Here is an 18,806-nt window from a genome sequence, read left to right on the forward strand (position 1 = left end):
TTTTTTGGAAAATGAACACCGCACTCAACAGCCAGTAACTTCCCTTTTGAAGTTGAGCTTTTGAACTGCCTGTACGACCTGGCATTTTTGCAGTGTGGACTGAGTCTTGAAGGCACGGGTGCGGTTGCGGCATTGCATGTATGGGTTGAATCTACGTGGCAAGGCCTAAGTTCAAGAAGGAGGAAAAACCTAATTTATGCCCATTGCTGGAGCAAATTTGAAGCGGCAGATCCGAGGCAAAGCAGTGGGTCTCGTGCCAGAGGGCAAGCCATGAGTTGATATTTGAACACTGTAAGCACTAGGCCAGTTATGGGCCAAATTGAGCTGGCAGGGCCCAGGCCCAAGAGTGTATTGAAGTGGTAGGGTCTAGGTCTGAGACTGAGGAATGAGCCAAGGTTTGGCCAATTTAAGCACCAGGCCATATCAAAAAGGTCAGGCTTGAAGGCAATGGATGGGGCTGTTGTCAGCTCAATGCTTGTAAGGAGATTAATCTCAAGGTTGTATATACAGTATACATACTTCGATAAGGTTTTTTGAACTGTGTATATATTCACTTTTGTAAGGGATTCCTGATTGTATTATAACATCTGTGGAAAAACGTCTAAGCTAGAAGCATTTAGTGATCGCAGTGTAATAAACTTTGCTGAATTTGGATGTGCAAATAATGTCATTATTTCATATGCTGTAATATTGCTGATGAAAATAAAGGTGATAGGCTGATGAATCCCCATGGAATTCCTAAATTCACATAGCTTTCGGTGAGATATGATTTCTTTTTGTAGCTTGTAATTGGGCCCAGCTCTGGGGCGGAACCAAATTAATTCGATTCAAGTTTGGAGGTGGACACATGACAGTGTCAAATTTGAACAACGGTACTCCAGACTTACATAGCTTTCCGCTTAATGGAGCAGCCCTAGTGACCTATGTCATAATTCGATTCAAGTTTGGAGGTGGACACATGACAGTGTCAAATTTGAACAACGGTACTCCAGACTTACATAGCTTTCCGCTTAATGGAGCAGCCCTAGTGACCTATGTCAGTACAGTGCTGTTGTCAACTACCAGTGAACTCACTCACTTTTCTAATAGCCTTTTAAAGTTGGTGAGAGACATAAAACACTGATCAACTATAAACTGGATAGTTCCCTCTGGACAGAACCAGCATTCACTAGTTTCAAACCACCTAGGCATGTACTGGGAAAGTGGAAACAAATCCTTGTAAGTGATGGTGACAGCTGCACAGTAACCCTCGAAAAAAGATCAGATTTTATATGTAATTGTGTGCATTTATTATTTAAATCCTGCCATTATCATTGTAAGAAATTAATATCATGGAGGATCCCATACACCCTATTCATGGACTGTTTGTTGCATCCATGCCAGGACCACCAGACTCAAAAACAGTTCCTTTCCCCGAGCAGTAAGACTGATCAACACTGCCGACCACTAACCCACTCCACCACACCGCACCCCGCCCCCCCCCCCAGCACCACTACTTTATCATTTCCTGTCACTTATTTCTGGGTCCTGAAGGAAGTAACTGGAGAGTTTGCGGAGGCATTAACGGTGATCTTTCAAGAATCGATAGATTCTGGCATTGTACCGGATGACTGGAAAATTGCAAATGTTACTCCGCTATTTAAGAAGGTTGCGAGGTAGCAGAAAGGAAACTATAGACCTGTTAGCCTGACATCAGTGGTTGGGAAGTTGTTGGAATCAATTGTTAGGGATGAGATTACAGAGTACCTGGAGGCACCTGACAAGACAGGCCAAAGCCAGCATGGTTTCCTGAAAGGAAAATCCTGCCTGACTAATCTACTGCAATTCTTTGAGGAAATTACAAACAGGGTAGAGAAAGGAGATGCAGAAGCCGTGGTGTACTTGGATTTTTAGAAGCCCTTTGACAAGGTGCCGTACATGAGGCTGCTTAGCAAGATAAGAGCCCATGGAATTACAGGGAAGTTACTAGCATGGGTGGAGCATTGGCTGGTTGGCAGAAAACAGAGAGTGGGAATAAATGGATCCTATTCTGGCTGGCTGCTGGTTACCAGTGGGGTTCCACAGGGGTCGGTGTTAGCAACGCTGCTTTTTATGATGTATGTCAATGATTTGGACTATGGTATTAATGGATTTGTGGCTAAATATGCCCATGATACAAAGATAGGTGGAGGAGCGGGTAGTGTTGAGGAAACAGAGAGACTTAGATAGTTTAGGGGAATGGGCAAAGAAGTGGCAAATGAAGTTCAATGTTGGAAAGTGTAGGGTCATGCACTTTGGTGGAAGAAATAAATGGGCAGACTATTATTTACATGGGGAGAGAATTCAAAATGCAGAGATACAAAGGGACTTGGGAGTCCTTGTGCAAGATACCCTAAAGGTTACCCTCCAGGTTGAGTTGGTTGTGAAGAAGGCAAATGCAATGTTGGCATTCATTTCTAGAGGTACAGAATATAAGAGCAGGGATGTGATGTTGAGGCTCTATAAGGCACTTGTGAGACCACACTTGGAGTATTGTGTGCCGTTTTGGGCTCCTTAGTTTAGAAAGTATATACTGACATTGGAGAGGGTTCAGAGAAGATTCATGAGAATGATTCCAGGAATGAAAGGGTTACCATATGAGGAACGTCTGGCAGCTCTTGGTCTGTATTCCCTGAAGTTCAGGAGAATGAGGGGGTATCTCATAGAAAAATTCCGAATGTTAAAAGCCCTGAATAGATTTGATATGGCAAAGTTATTTCCCATGGTAGGGGATTCTTGGACAAGAGCGCACGACTTCAGGATTGAAGGACATCCATTTAGAACTGAGATGCGGAGAAATTACTTTAGTCAGGGGGTGGTAAATCTGTGGAATTTGTTGCCACGAGCGGCTGTGGAGGCCAAGTCATTGGGTGCATTTAAGGCAGAGATAGATAGATTCTTGATTAGCCAGAGCATCTAAGGGTATGGGGTGAAGGCAGGAGAGTGGGAATGACTGGAAGAATTGTTTCAGCCCATGATTGAATGGCGGAGCAGACTCAATGGGCCAAATGGCCTACTTCTCCTGTATTTTATGGTCTTATTTTATGTACAGACTCTCCTGCAATAAGCATCACTTGATGTTCATGCGATCAATCTATGTGTATAAGATATCTTATGTTTTTATATTTATTGTGCTCTTTTTCTTTTTTTTTGTGCTGCATTGGACCCAGAAGAACAATTATTTCATTCTCCTTTACTCTTGTGTATTGGAAATGATATTAAATAATCTTGAATCTTGAAAGTTTAACTGGAGTAAACGCAGAGAAAAAGAGAGAAAGTAAAATGTTCAACTGTATTAGCAATTTGGTTTTGATTTTAGCAGTTCATGTTCTAACTGTACACTTGCACAATTAGTCTATAAACTCAATTTCAATGAAAAAAAAGTTTTGATTTTAAGACCATAAGTCATAGAACCATTCAACCCATCGAGTCTGCTCTGCCATTCCATCATGGCTGATTTATTATCCCTCTCAACCCTATTCTCCTGCCTTCTCCCTTTAATTTTCGATACCCTGATTAATCAAGAACCTATCAACCTCTGCCTTAACTTGGCCTGCACAGCTGTCTGCGGCAATGAATTCCACAGATTCACCCCCTCTCTCGCTGAAGAAGTTTTTCCTCATCTCTGTTCCAAATGGACGTCCCTCAATTCTGAGGCTGTATCTCTAGTATTAGAATCCCCCACTATAAGAAACATTCTCTCCACATCCACTCTGTCTAGGCCTTTCAATATTAGATAAGTTTCAATGAGATTCACCTGCTCCCCCCCCCCATTCTTCTAAACTCCAATGAATACAGACCCACAGTCATCAAATGTTCTTCATATCTTAACTCTTTCATTCCTGGGATCATTTTTGTCAACCTCCTCTGGACCCTCTCCAATGCCAGCACATCTTTTCTTAGATAAGGGGCACAAATCTGCTCACAATATTCCGTGCAGGTTGACCAATGCTTTATAAAGTCTCAGCATTACAGTACCTCCTTGCTTTTGTATTCTAGTCCTCTCGAAATGCATGCTAACTTGCAGTTGCCTTCCTTACCACTGACTCAACCTGCAAGTTAACTTCTAGGGAATCTTGCACATGGATTCCCAAGTCCCTTTGCACCTCTTTATTCCTTCTGCCAAAGTGCATGACCATGCACTTCCCTACACTATATTCCATCTGCCACTTCTTTGCCCATTCCCCCAATCTATCCAAGTCTTTGTAAGTCCAATCTATCTAACGAAGACACCCTGATTCCTCAACACTACCTGCCCTTCCACCTATTTTTGTGTCTTACACAAACGGCCATAAGGCCATCAATTCCTTTGTCCAAGTCATTGATGTATAATGTGAAAAGAAGCAGACCCAACACCAACTACTGCAGCACACCACTAGTAACCAGCAGCCAACCCAAAAAAGCCCCATTTATTCCCACTCTTTAACTCCTACCAGTCAGCCAATCATCGATCTATGCTAGTACCCTTCCTGTAATATCATTTGCTCTTATCTTGTTAAGCAGCCTCATGTGCTGCAGCTTGTCAAAGACCTTCAAAGTCCAAATAATCAACATCTACCAACTCTGCTTTGTTTATCCTGACTGTTATTTCCTCAAGAATTCCAACAGATTTGTCAGGAAGATTTCTCCTGTAGGAAACCATGTTGGCTTGGGCCTGTCTTATCATGTGCCTCCCAAGTATCCCAAAAGCTCATTGTTAATAATAGACTCCATCTTTCCAACCACTGAAATCAGGCTGACTGCCCTATAATATCCTTTGCTCTGCCTCCTTCCCTTCTTAAAGAGTCAAGAGATATTTGCAATTTTCCACACCTGAGGAACCATTCCAGGATAAAGTGATTCATGAAAGATCATTACTAATGCCTCCACAATCTCTTCAGCTACCTCCTTCAGAAACTTGGGATGTAGTCCATCTTGTCCAGCTAACTTTACCTTCACACCTTTCAACTTCCCAAGCACCTTCTCCTTAGTAATAGCAGCGACACTCACTTCTGTCCTCTGACACTCTCATTTCTGCTGGTGTCTTCTACAGTGAAGACTGATCCAACATACTTCAGTTCGTCCGCCATTTCTTTGTCCCCAATACCACCTCTCCAGCATCATTTTCCAGCGATCTGTTATCCACTCTCATCTCTTTTTTTCTATATACAGTATTTCCAAAAAAACTTTTTGTATCCTCATTTATGTTATTGGCTACCTTAACCTTCATATTGCATCTTTTCCTTCTTTATGGCTTTTTTAGTTGCCTTCTGTTGGTTTTTAAAAGCTTGCCAGTTCTCTACCTTCGTACTAATTTTCTTATTTTACATGCCCTCTCTTTTGCTTTTGTGCTATCTTTGATTTCCCTTGTCAGCCACAGTTGCCTCATCTTCCCTTTTAGAATACAACTTCGTTTTTGGGATGTATCTTTCCTGCATCTTCCGAACTTCCCCCAGAAACACCAACCATTGCTGTTTTGCCATTATCCTTGCTAGTGTCTCCTTCCAATCAACTTTGGCCAGCTTCTCTCTCATGCCTTTGTATATTCTTTTACTCCACTGTAATACTGATACAGCCGATTTTAGCTTCCCCTTCTCAGACTGCAGAGTGAATTCAATCATATTATGATCACTGTCTGCTAAGGGTTTCTTTACCTTAAGCTCCCTAATCAAATCTCGTAATTAAATAACACCCAATCCAGAATTGTCATTCCCCTAGTGGGCTCAACCACAAGCTGCTCTAAAAAGCCATCTCATAGGCATTTTACAAATTCCCTCTTTTGGGAGCTGGCACCAACCTGATTTTCCCAATTTACTTACATTTTGAAATCCCTCATGATTACCGTAACATTGCCCTTTCTACGTGCCTTTTCTATCTCCCATTGTAATTTGTAGCCCACATTCTAGCTACTGTTCAGAGGCCTGTATATAACTCCCATCAGGGTCTTTTTACCCTTGCAGTTTCTTAACTCCACCCACATGGATTTTATTTCTTCTGATCCTGTTACCTTTTTTAAGGGTTTTGATTTCATTTTTTTTTACAAACTAAGCCACCCCAGCCCCTCAGCCTACCTGCCTGTCCTTTCAGTGCAATATGTATCCTTGGATGTTAAAATCCCATCTATGATCTTCGTTCAGCCATGAGTCAGATGTCCACAACATCATATTTGCCAATTTCTAACTACACTATAAGATCATCAACCTTATTCTGAATCCTACATGCATTCAAATACAACACCTTCAGTCCTGTATTCATAACCCTTTTTGATTTTTGCTTCCTATTACACTTTAACTCAAAGCAGTGACTTCCTCACAGTTTCACTACACACTGTATCTACCTGTATACCAACTGCCCCATCCTCAGTCCTATATACCCATCACCCTGCCAAATTAGTTTAAACCCTCCCCCACAGCTCTAGCAAGCCTGCCTGCAAGGATATTGGTCCCCCTTGGGTTCTTTGTAGAGGTCATACCTTCCCCTGTATTTGCACACCTGCTGCTGTAAATGTCCTTAATGGAGAGAAGCTCACATCTACAGATACACTAGGCTGTCCCCACCACACTATGCAGTGCCCAGCAGTCAAGATTGGTGCAGTTTCCGTACCAGGCAAAAATACAGCCAGTCAGGATGCTCTCAATTGTGCACCAGTAGAAGGTCTTGAGAATTTGAAGGCTCATGCAGAACTTCTTCAGTCACCTGTGGTGGAAGATATGCTGTTGTGCTTTTTTTTTTGCCACACAGCTAGTATGTACAGTCCAGGTGAGGTTTTCAGTGATGTGTATACCGAGGAACTTGAAACTGCTCACCCTCTCAGCTGCAGTCCCATTGATGTTGATCGGGGTGAGCCTGTCTCTGTTCCTCCCATAAACCACAATCAGCTCTTTTGTTTTGTGGATATTGAGGGAGAGGTTGTTATCGTGACACCACTGTGAGAGGGTGCTAACCTCTCCTCTGTAGGCTGTCTTGTCACCACTAGAAATAAGGCCGATCAATGTGTCATCTGTAAATTTGATCAGCAGATTGGAGCTGTGTGTGGCAGCACAGTTGTGGGTGTAAAGGGAGTAGAGGAGGGGACTCAGGACACAACCCTGGAGGGCACCTGTGTTGAGGGTTAGGGGCGGAGGTGAGGGAGCGCATACTTACCACCTGTCAGCAATCTTATAGGAAGCCTAGGATCCAGCTGCATAAGGCGGGTTGCAGACCAAGGTCTCTGAGATTCTTATCAAGTCAAGGGAATTATGGTGTTGAATGCTGAACTGTAGTCCAGGAACAAGGAGACTTGAGATGTCCCAGAGCTCCCCCATCTCACACAAAGAACATACTACTACCTCCACATGCTAGCTGTGTACTAACAGAAGAAAAAAACTTACTAGAGACTTAACTAGAAACTCTGCCTGGCTTGCCTAAGCCTGACCACTTTTAACACTGACCCATTCCACAATAGCTGCATTACTTATACCTCCCTTCTTTTTATTGGCCCCACGCTGATTGCAGCCCACCGAAAAGAGCTGAAAGCTCTGAAGCTCTTTTTGAATTGTGTGCAGCATCACTAGTAAATGACCTCTTGCACAATTGCAGCTTGCTGATATACAGTGGCATGCAAAAGTCTGGGCACCCCGGTCAAAATTTTTGTTGCTGTGATTAGTTAAGTGAGTAGAAGATGAACTGATCTCCAGAAGTCATAAAGTTAAAGATGAAACATTGTTTTCAACATTTTAAGCAAGATTAGTGTATTATTTTTGTTTTGTACAATTTTAGAGTGGAAAAAAAAGAAAGTAGCACCATGCAAAAGTTTGGGCACCCCAAGAGATTTGAGCTGTCAGATAACTTTTACCAAGCTCTCAGACCTTAATTAGCTTGTTAGGGCTATGGCTTGTTCACAGTCATCGTTATGAAAGGCCAGGTGATGCAAATTTCAAAGCTTTATAAATACCCTGACTCCTCAAACCTTGTCCCAACAATCAGCAGCTATGGGCTCCTCTAAGCAGCTGCCTAGCACTCTGAAAATTAAAATAAATGATGCCCACAAAGCAGGAGAAGGCTATAAGAAGATAGCAAAGCGTTTTCAGGTAGCCATTTTCTCAGTTCGTAATGTAATTAAGAAATGGCAGTTAACAGGAACAGTGGAGGTCAAATTGAGGTCTGGAAGACCAAGAAAACTTTCCAAGTGAACTGCTCGTAGGATTGCTAGAAAGGCAAGTCAAAACTCCTGTTTGACTACAAAAGACCGTCAGGAAGACTTAGCAGACTCTGGAATGGTGGTGCACTGTTCTACTGTGCAGCGATACCTGCACAGATATGACCGTCATGGAAGAGTCATCAGAAGAAAACCTTTCCTGCATCCTCACCACAAAATTCAGCGTCAGAAGTTTGCAAAGGAACATCTAAACAAGCCTGATGAATTTTGGAAACGAGTCCTGTGGACTGATGAAGTTAAAATAGAACTTTTTGGCCACAATGAGCAAAGGTATGTTTGGAGGAAAAAGGGTGCAGAATTTCATGAAAAGAACACCTCTCCAACTGTTAACCACAGGGGTGGATCGATCATGCTTTGGGCTTGTGTTGCAGCCAGTGGCATGGGGAACATTTCACTGTTAGAGGGAAGAATGAATTCAATTAAATACCAGCAAATTCTGGAAGCAAACATCACACCGTCTGTAAAAAAGTTGAAGGTAAAAAGAGGATGGCTTCTACAACAGGATAATGATCCCAAGCACACCTCAAAATCCACAATGGACTACCTCAAGAGGTGCAAGCTGAAGGTTTTGCCATGGCCCTCACAGTCCCCCGACCTAAACGTCATCAAAAATCTGTGGATAGACCTCAAAAGAGCAGTGCATGCAAGGCGGCCCAAGAATCTCACAGAACCAGTCATAGTCATACTTTATTGATCCCAAGGGAAATTGGTTTTCGTTACAGTTGCACCGTAAATAATTAGATAGTAATAAAACCATAAATAATTAAATAGTAATATTTAATTTATGCCAGGAAATAAGTCCAGGACCAGCCTATTGGCTCAGGGTGTCTGACCCTCCAAGGGAGGAGTTGTAAACTTTGATGGCCACAGGCAGGAATGACTTCCTGTGATGCTCCGTGTTGCATCTCGGTGGAATGAGTCTCTGGCTGAATGTACTCCTGTGCCCAACCAGTCCATTATGTAGTGGATGGAAGACATTGTCCAAGATGGCATGCAACTTGGACAGCATCCTCTTTTCAGACACCACCGTCAGAGAGTCCAGTTCCATCCCCACAACATCACTGGCCTTACGAATGAGTTTGTCAGAACTAGAAGCCTTTTGTAAGGAAGAATGGGTGAAAATCCCCCAAACAAGTATTGAAAGACTCTTATCTGGCTACAGAAAGCATTTACAAGCTGTGATACTTGCCAAAGAGGGTGTTACTAAGTACTGACCATGCAGGGTGCCCAAACATTTGCTTCAGGCCCTTTCCTTTTTTGTTATTTTGAAATTGTAAAAGATGGAAATAAAAATGTAATCTTGCTTAAAATATTAAAGAAATGTGTTATAGAATAGTACAGCACAGTATAGGTCCTTCGGCCCACAATGTTGTGCCAACCCTCAAACCCTGCCTCCCATATAAGCCCCCACCTTAAATTCCTCCATATACCTGTCTAGTAGTCTCTTAAACTTCACTAGTGTATCTGCCTCCACCACTGACTCAGGCAGTGCATTCCACGCACCAACCACTCTCTGAGTAAAAAACCTTCCTCTAATATCCCCCTTGAACTTCCCACCCCTTACCTTAAAGCCATGTCCTCTTGTATTGAGCAGTGGTGCCCTGGGGAAGAGGCGCTGGCTATCCACTCTATCTATTCCTCTTATTATCTTGTACACCTCTATCATGTCTCCTCTTATCCTCCTTCTCTCCAAAGAGTCAAGCCCTAGCTCCCTTAATCTCTGATCATAATGCATACTCTCTAAACCAGGCAGCATCCTGGTAAATCTCCTCTGTACCCTTTCCAATGCTTCCACATCCTTCCTATAGTGAGGCGACCAGAACTGGACACAGTACTCCAAGTGTGGCCTAACCAGAGTTTTACAGAACTGCATCATTACATCGCGACTCTTAAACTCTATCCCTCGATTTATGAAAGCTAACACCCCATAAGCTTTCTTAACTACCCTATCAACCTGTGAGGCAAATTTGAGGGATCTGTGGACATGTACCCCCAGATCCCTCTGCTCCTCCACACTACCAAGTATCTTGCCATTTACTTTGTACTCTGCCTTGGAGTTTGTCCTTCCAAAGTGCACCACCTCACACTTCTCCAGGTTGAACTCCATCTGCCACTTCTCAGCCCACTTCTGCATCCTATCAATGTCTCTCTGCAATCCTTGACAATCCTCTACACTATCTACAACACCACCAACTTTTGTGTCGTCTGCAAACTTGCCAACCCACCCTTCTACCCCCACATCCAGGTCGTTAATAAAAATCACGAAAAGCAGAGGACCCAGAACAGATCCTTGTGGGACACCACTAGTCACAGTCCTCCGATCTGAATGTTCTCCCTCCACCATGACCCTTTGCCTTCTGCAGGCAAGCCAATTCTGAATCCATCTGGCCAAACTTCCCTGGACCCCATACCTTCTGACTTTCTGAATAAGCCTACCGTGTGGAACCTTGTCAAATGCCTTACTAAAATCCATATAGGTCACATCCACTGCACTACCCTCATCTATATGCCTGGTCACCTCCTCAAAGAACTCTATCAGGCTTGTTAGACACGATCTGCCCTTCACAAAGCCATGCTGACTGTCCCTGATCAGACCATGATTCTCTAAATGCCCATAGATCCCATCTCTAAGAATCTTTTCCAACAGCTTTCCCACCTCTGATGTAATGCTCATTGGTTTATAATTACCCGGACTATCCCTACTACCTTATTTGAACAAGGAGACAACATTCGCCTCCCTCCAATCTTCAGGTACCATTCCCGTGGACAACGAGGACATAAAGATCCTAGCCAGAGGCTCAGCAATCTCTTCCCTCACCTCGTGGAGCAGCCAGGGGAATATTCCGTCAGGCCCCGGGGACTTATCTGTCCTAATGTATTTTAACAACTCTCACAATTCCTCTCCCTTAATATCAACATGCTCCAGTATGTCAACCGCACTCAAATTGTCCTCACCGTCATCAAGTTCCCTCTCATTGGTGAATACCGAAGAGAAATATTCATTGAGGACCTTGCTCACTTCCACAGCCTCCAGGTACATCTTCCCACCTTTATCTCTAATCGGTCCTACCTTCACTCCTGTCATCCTTTTTTTCTTCACATAGTTGAAGAATGCCTTGGGATTTTCCTTTACCCTACTCGCCAAGGCCTTCTCATGCCCCCTTCTTGCTCTTCTCAGCCCCTTCTTAAGCTCCTTTCTTGCTTCCCTATGTTCCTCAATAGACCCATCTGATCCTTGCTTCCTAAACCTCATGTATGCTGCCTTCTTCAACCTGACTAGATTTTCCTCCTCACTTGTCACCCATGGTTCCTTCACCTTACCATTCTTTATCTTCCTCACCGGGACAAATTTGTCCTTAACATCCTGCAAGAGATCTCTAAACATCGACCAGATGTCCATAATACATTTCCCTGCAAAAACATCATCCCAATTCACACCTGCAAGTTCTAGCCTTATAGCCTCATAATTTGCCCTTCCCCAATTAAAAATTTTCCTGTCCTCTCTGATTCTATCCTTTTCCATGATAATGCTAAAGGACAGGGAGCAGTGGCGGTAACTTATCTTTAACTTTATGCCTTTTTGAAATCAGGTCACCTTTTACTTGCTTAGCTATTCACAGTAACAGAAATTTTGACCAGGAGTGCCCAGACTTTTGCATGTCACTAGATTTATTTCATAGCAATGCAGGGAATATAATGTATGTTGTTATACTGTGAATAATTCATTCATGTAATTCATCATCTGAATGCTGGGTACTTTTTCAGTATTAAACACAAGAAAATATCTAATTTGGTGCTGTTATAATGGTTATGTTTTTCAAGGCAGGCATTTAATAGCTGTTAAGTATGTAAGCCACAGTTCCTAAATGCTGTATTGAGGTGTGAGCTTGCTCAAGTGGAGCTTAGGCCTGCAGTCTTGTGGTTCTCAGGGTTAACGAGCCAAACTATCAAGTCTAGTAAATAAATCATGATGCAGGTAAAGTCGCCATTTTAACAAGTGTCAAGATCCTGCATTAAATTTTGGTTTAACTAGCATGATCCAGTTCCTCGGTTCTAAAGCGCAAAACTCCCTTTTGTGAGAAAGGTTGCATTTGTATCAGGGACATGATAAAAATGGGTTCTTGTATAGAGAAAAGCTTGCTCTTCTCCAAGTTTGGGGACCAGGTGAATTGTTAGACACAGCCTGAAGGTGGATGGCTAGCCTTATCATTCTTGCCACTCACATTTATTGGTGTTATTAAGTTCCACAGTTCTTATAACCATAGAACATAGAATAGTACAGTACAGTACAGGCCCTTCGGCCCACAATGTTGTGCTGACCCTCAAACCCTGCCTTCCATATAAGCCCCCATATCATCAGCGTGCACACACCAGTTTGTCATATTTTTATGAAAGAGAAAGATAGAAGTTTATCTGTTTCTACTTAGTCAAAACTGAAATAATTCAAGTAGGAAGTGGGTAAATATTGGAAATTAAAGTAGCATAGAATTGAGAAAAGAAATTCAAAGATTATTAATGCTTGCAAGTTTTTAGCTGTGTGTGACATACGTTTTGCATTGTATACATTGCATCTTACCAGTGGGGGGGGGGAATTCCATATATTTGCTCTGTTGAGTTGGATTTGGAGTAAATAATTTTCCAGACAATTTGACAAATTAAACTTTCCTGTCGTTATTTTACCAGTTTTTTCTTATGTCTATAGGACAGAGGGGATTGATGTCTGCTTAAGGATATTGTACATTAGCAAAAAGCATTTCAGTAGTATCCCCTACCCACCCATTTTCCCTCTCACCTGGCCTCACCTATCACCTGCCAGCTTGTACTCCTTCCCTTCACCCCACGTTCTTATTCTAGTTTCTGCCCCCTTCCTTTCCTTTTGATGAAGTATCTCAGCCCAAAACATTGATTGTTTATTCTTTTCTATAGATGCTGCCTGACCTGCTGAGCGGTATCAAATCAAGTTTCAAAAAAATACAGCACTTAACAGAATAATTGTAAGCATATGAGCATGGTGGAGATGTGGCATACAGCAAAATTACACAAGCTGCTGAACTAATTATTTCAATATATTTGGTTGAACTGGGAATACTTATCTGGATGTTGAAGAGTCCTTTGGTCTTTTAATAATATGGAATTACCTTCATTAATATGGACAAGTTTCTCCAGTACACCAATATATTCTTAGTACTTCACAAACAATGTAACTGAGGAATGAGAACCATGAGAAGCAAAAATCCCACCAACTGAACCAGAATTGAATTGAATTGAATTGACTTTATTTCTTACATCCTTCATATACACGAGGAGTAAAAATCTTTACATGAAGTCTCCATCTAAATGTGCAATTTATAATAAATAGTATATACAACAGGACAGTCAATATAACATAGAAATACAATTGTATCGGCATGAATTAATCAGTCTGATGGCCTGGTGGAAGAAGCTGCCTGTTGGTCCTGGCTTTTATGTTGCGGTACTGTTTCCCAGATAGTAGAAGCTGGAGCAGTTTGTGGTTAGGGTGACTTGGGTCCCCAATGATCCTTCAGGCCCTTTTTACATACCTGTCTTTGTAAATATCCTGAATAGTGAGAAGTTCACATCTACAGATGTGTTGGGCTGTCCGTATCACTCTCTGCAGAGTCCTGCGATTGAGGGAAATACAGTTTCCATACCAGGCAGTGATGTAGCCGGTCAGGATGCTCACAGTTGTGCCCCTATAGAAAGTTCTTGGGATTTGGGGGCCCATACCAAACTTCTTCAACAGTCTGAGGTGAAAGAGGCGCTGTTGTGCCTTTTTTCACCACAGCCAGTATGTACAGACCACATGAGATCCTCGGTGATGTGTATGCCGAGGAACTTAAAGCTGTTCACCCTCTCAACCCCAGAACCTTGATGTCAATAGGGGTTAGCCTGTCTCCATTCCTCCTGTAGTCCACAACCAGCTCCTTTGTTTTTGCGACGCAATTAGCACAATGAAAAAGAGGGCAGCAAATTTACAGGGAACTTAAATGTGTACATGATTTGAGAAGCTCCATTGTGTCACTGTTTCAGGGAGCCACTTTATTTCTTTTAATATATTAATGAAAACTTAAATATCCTGCTTAATTTGCTGTGACAGTATTGAGAATTGGGACTTATTCGTGAGAAGAGAGCCTCCTGAAAATGAGGAATACTTGGAGCTTGTCATTTAGAGCTTGTATGCAAATTGTGACAGTTGACAGCTGTTGTGACTGTAATAAGATTAAAGTAAAGAAATTAGTTGTACTGATTTTAATCTGCCATTTAACACTGGTAACCACCTGGGGCTAGCTTTATCCTGTTTGTGCAGCCTATCCATGTTAGCTTTAAGCTGGCTATGCAATGAGGAATGGAGCTAATAGAGGCAAACAGAAGCTGGATGCATCCAAGTGTTCTGTTTTGTTAATTAAATTACATCATGTCTTGTTTCTCCTTCAATTTTATGAAATCACTTCAGTTGTATCTCCTGTACTTCTGACAGTCCCAAGCCTTTTGTTGGGTCAGTGAAACACACTGTTGGGTTAACGGTCTTGGAAAATTATTCACAAGATATAGGTGGTACTTCATGACTGTTGATACCTGCCCTACAAGGGTAACAATGAGCCTTTGACTAAGTCACTATTATTAACATGACACATCTATGATCAAGCCATTCACGAGAGCTGAACTGAGTATCAAGTCTGCAATCTCGAACTTTGTCATAGTTCTTTCAATGCATCTCATAGGTCAACCTTTCATTAGTCTGGGTTTAGTCTCTGCCAATCCTAGCATGCCATATCTCAACATTGAGAAAGGAGATAGTTGGTGTAAAATACATCTCAACATACACTACCTGTAAAATTTATAACTGGATTTTATTGGAAGCACAATATGCCTTAAGGATATTGATCATCCAAATACAGGTCACAAAGTGATAATGTTAAAAGAAAGAAATTGGTAATATTTGCAAATTATTTTATTAATAATTATTGAGGTATGAACTAGGAGTCTGGTGTGATAGAAAGTGAATTTGTATCTATGAATTTAATGATTAAAATTTGTAAACAATTTGGGCCACATCCCTTGAGAGTGGTGCAGGGCTCAGTCCTTTCTGATTACACATTTGAATGAGTTGTGTATCTCTGCAGAGACATAGTTTGAAATCAACCTGCTTGGTGCAGATCTGACACATTTAGGGTCTTATTAACACATACTCCTCTTGCGTAAAGTCAACTCTGCAACCCAGTGTGAAATGCAAACTATGTACAAATATTAGTACTGTCATATTAGTACTGCAGAAGTACGTATATTCAGTATCTAAACTTTGGATGCTGAAGTGTCATTTTATATCATAGGAAAGTGGAATATTATACCTTGAGAAACATGTAATTAAGTAACTTTACTGTACAGTAGAGGAACAAGGCCATGGTGCATTTTGGCATTAATTGCAATCACATTCACTTGAGCTTCTATGCACATTGTTTATTTATTGCTGTTGAAATATTAATCACAGTTCTTTGCAATAAAGCATTTGCAATGATTCCCTTCTTTTTGCAAGTCTCTTCCACAGAAAAGATCCAATTCAATGTAATCTGTGTTAGCTATCATTCATTATATTCATTTAGAATTTTTGACTCTTTCAGTTGTACTTCTGATCCATTTACAGATTTCTATTTAATAATACAGACCTTTGGTAGTCAACGTAATGAGATCTGCAAAAACATGACTTTTTAAATCTCCATTGATTGGACACCAGGCAAAGGACCAATTTGCTCATTAACTGTAGGTTCTTTTGAATACTTCTAAATTTAATGAATGCAAATGGAAGGAGGAGTTCAAAGTAAATTTATTACCAAAGAACCTATGTGTCACCAAATACTACCCTGAGATTCATTTTCTTGCAGGCATTCAAAATAGGACAAAGAAATGCAATAGAAGCAATGTGAAACTACACACAAACACTGACAAGCAACCAATGTGCAAAAGAAAACAAACTGCAAATACAAAAAGCATAATAGTAATAATAGGTATTATTATTATTGTTGTTGTTGTTGTTCCTATCAATTGAGAAATAGGTGTGCTTTGCTGTGTCCATACCTCAGGTTTTACCAGCTTGAGCTGAGGGAAAAAATAAAACTATAACAATAATTGTAAACAATAAGAACATGAGTTGCATAGTCCGTGAAAGTAAGTACATAGGTTGTGTTCAATGATCAATTCAATGTTGAGGTGAGTGAAGTTAACCACACTGGTTCAGGAGCATGATGGTTGAAGGAGTTTTGCACAGTGTTATCATTTTACAGTATTAAGAGATAGTTTTATTATTGCTTCAAATATCCAATGTGTCCTAAAGCATTTCTCAGCTAACTCATTATTTGAACAGAGCACTACTCTAGTTATGTAGAGAAGTGCAGCAGCCACCTCTCACAGAACTGCAACAAGTAAAGGAGATAAATTACCAGATAATCTCTTTGCCGATGGTGATTGAAGAGAAATACAGTATTGGCAAGTACTGTAAGGGTTATTCCTTAACTTCGTGGAATAGAAGCGTGAGTTTCTGTTTGTTCCCCTGGCAGGATAGATGTTGCTTCAGTTTTATGTCTTATCAGAAATGAGATACCTCTGGCAGTAAAGTATTGCCTTGTGACTACTGTGAAGTGTGAACTAGTTCACATGCACAAGATGTGGAGTAGATCTGCAATATTCTGAAGGTGAAACAAAGATTTTCACTGAATATAACACATTTTCTCCCTTCAGTGCTTAAGGGGTGAGCTATTATTGGAATATTATTCCTTGGTGTTGTTGACCTTTATCTTCCAAAATGCCCAACCTCTACACAAGATCCGAGGTAAGGACTTGCCAGCCATTCAACAATCAACCACAGCGGATTCTGATCCTGTTCTCACATAGATACTTTTCTCAAGGCTAACTAGATATGATAAAAAGCAGTCTGTGCCTGCAAATTTATTTCCTGCATCAAATTCAGATTGTAGTCTAGTTGTAGCTGCTTCATGTCATCCTGCTGTCTTGTCTGAATCAGCGTAATTTAGTAAATAAATCTGACTTGTATGACTTATTACCATCCTGACTACCAACAAAAACCAATATTAATTATTAATAATTTGGGATGGGATTTGGGATTTACTATTGTTTTGGTTTAAAGGGTGAAACCATAATTTGATTATAAATGTGTACTTTAATTTGGGCCCTATTTCAGGATCGTGAGGACGTAATCCTTAGATACACTATTAAGGGATCAAAGCCTTGTTTGGATAATGTCCTTCAATTGAGCCATTAAATGGCACTTGTAAATTTGAATAATAAGGAAGAGTAGAAGTAAAATTATTCTAGAACACTTATCCAAGAAGAATAAGGAGTTCTCTGGATATATCTGATCAAATACTTATACCACAGTTAATATTGGGGATTAAGGATTACAGGGCAAAGACAGGAGAATGGGTTAAAAGAAGTCAGCCATGATTGATGAGCCAAATGGCCTAAATCTGCTCCTATATCTTATGATCTAAAATCACTAAACAACGGTTACCTTATTAATGCAGGTACTAGAAATAAAAGACAAAAAGTGCTGGAAAAATGCTCATCAGGTCAGGTAGTTTTTGTGAAGAGAAAAACAGATTCAAGCTGATGAGATATTTGATCTGATCATTATCTGTTTATCTCTCCACTGATGCTGCCTGACTTACTGAGGTCTTTGATCTGAATCATTATCTGTTTCTTTCTCCACAGATGCTCCCAACTTGGGACAGCTGTATACAGCTTTTTCAGCTTTGCACTGTCATTGCTGTTTGAGGCCTTGCCATGTTCATTTGGCTGCAGTGCTTCTCTGATTAATACCTTAATGAGTCTAAAGCAAGTGGATTTGAATGGAAGCTTGCACTTGTGCGGTACCTCAAGCATAATGATCATCCAGCTACAATTTACAGAAAGTGACAATGCAAAAATAGAGTTGGTAATATTTGCAAATTGTAGAGACATAGGCCAGGAGTCTGATGCAGCAAAAAATGTTTGTAATTAATTTGGATCACTACTTGAGAGCACATGAGGTTGGGTCCATTTGGATGGCCAAATGAATGTCATGTTTCTTTGTAGAAGTGCATTTTCCAGAGCCGTTTGCTTGAAACTGATTTTATAGAGTTGTGGAAAAGTACAGCACAGAAACGGGCCCTTTGGCCCAAATAGTCCATACCAAACCAGTTAAACGGGCTATTCCCATCAATCTGCACCGGGACCATAGCCCTCCATGTACCAATCCAAACTTCTTTTAAACGTTGAAATTGAGCTTGCACGCACCACTTGTGCTGGCAGCTCATTCCACACTGTCATGACCCTCTGAGTGTTTTTTTTTAGTCTTTGCCAATCTATAAGTCATCACAGATTCTGTCAAGTTGTACATAAAATTAAATTAACTATTGAATTTAAAATTCGGGATTTAAAATGCTCACTTTTGTCATTGGGGCTATGGACAACTATTATTGAATGTTCTAGTTTGCATTTAGAAAGTGTACATTTGAGATTTCTTGGCAGGCGCATAACAATGTGAGTCATCTAACGGCGATGACTGTAGTTTTCATTGATTACCTACACTGTGTCAACT

The 18,806-nt window shown here is 41.0% G+C and overlaps 1 protein-coding gene across 2 annotated transcripts in view; it reads left to right on the forward strand.

The window, feature by feature from the left end:
• Window positions 1-18,806, forward strand: part of scaper (S-phase cyclin A-associated protein in the ER) — a 364,073-nt gene that overhangs the window by 259,983 nt on the left and 85,284 nt on the right. The window lies entirely within an intron of this gene.

The sequence above is a fragment of the Mobula hypostoma genome, chromosome 18 (genome assembly GCF_963921235.1).
Source record: "Mobula hypostoma chromosome 18, sMobHyp1.1, whole genome shotgun sequence".
NCBI classification, from domain to species: Eukaryota; Metazoa; Chordata; class Chondrichthyes; order Myliobatiformes; family Myliobatidae; genus Mobula; species Mobula hypostoma.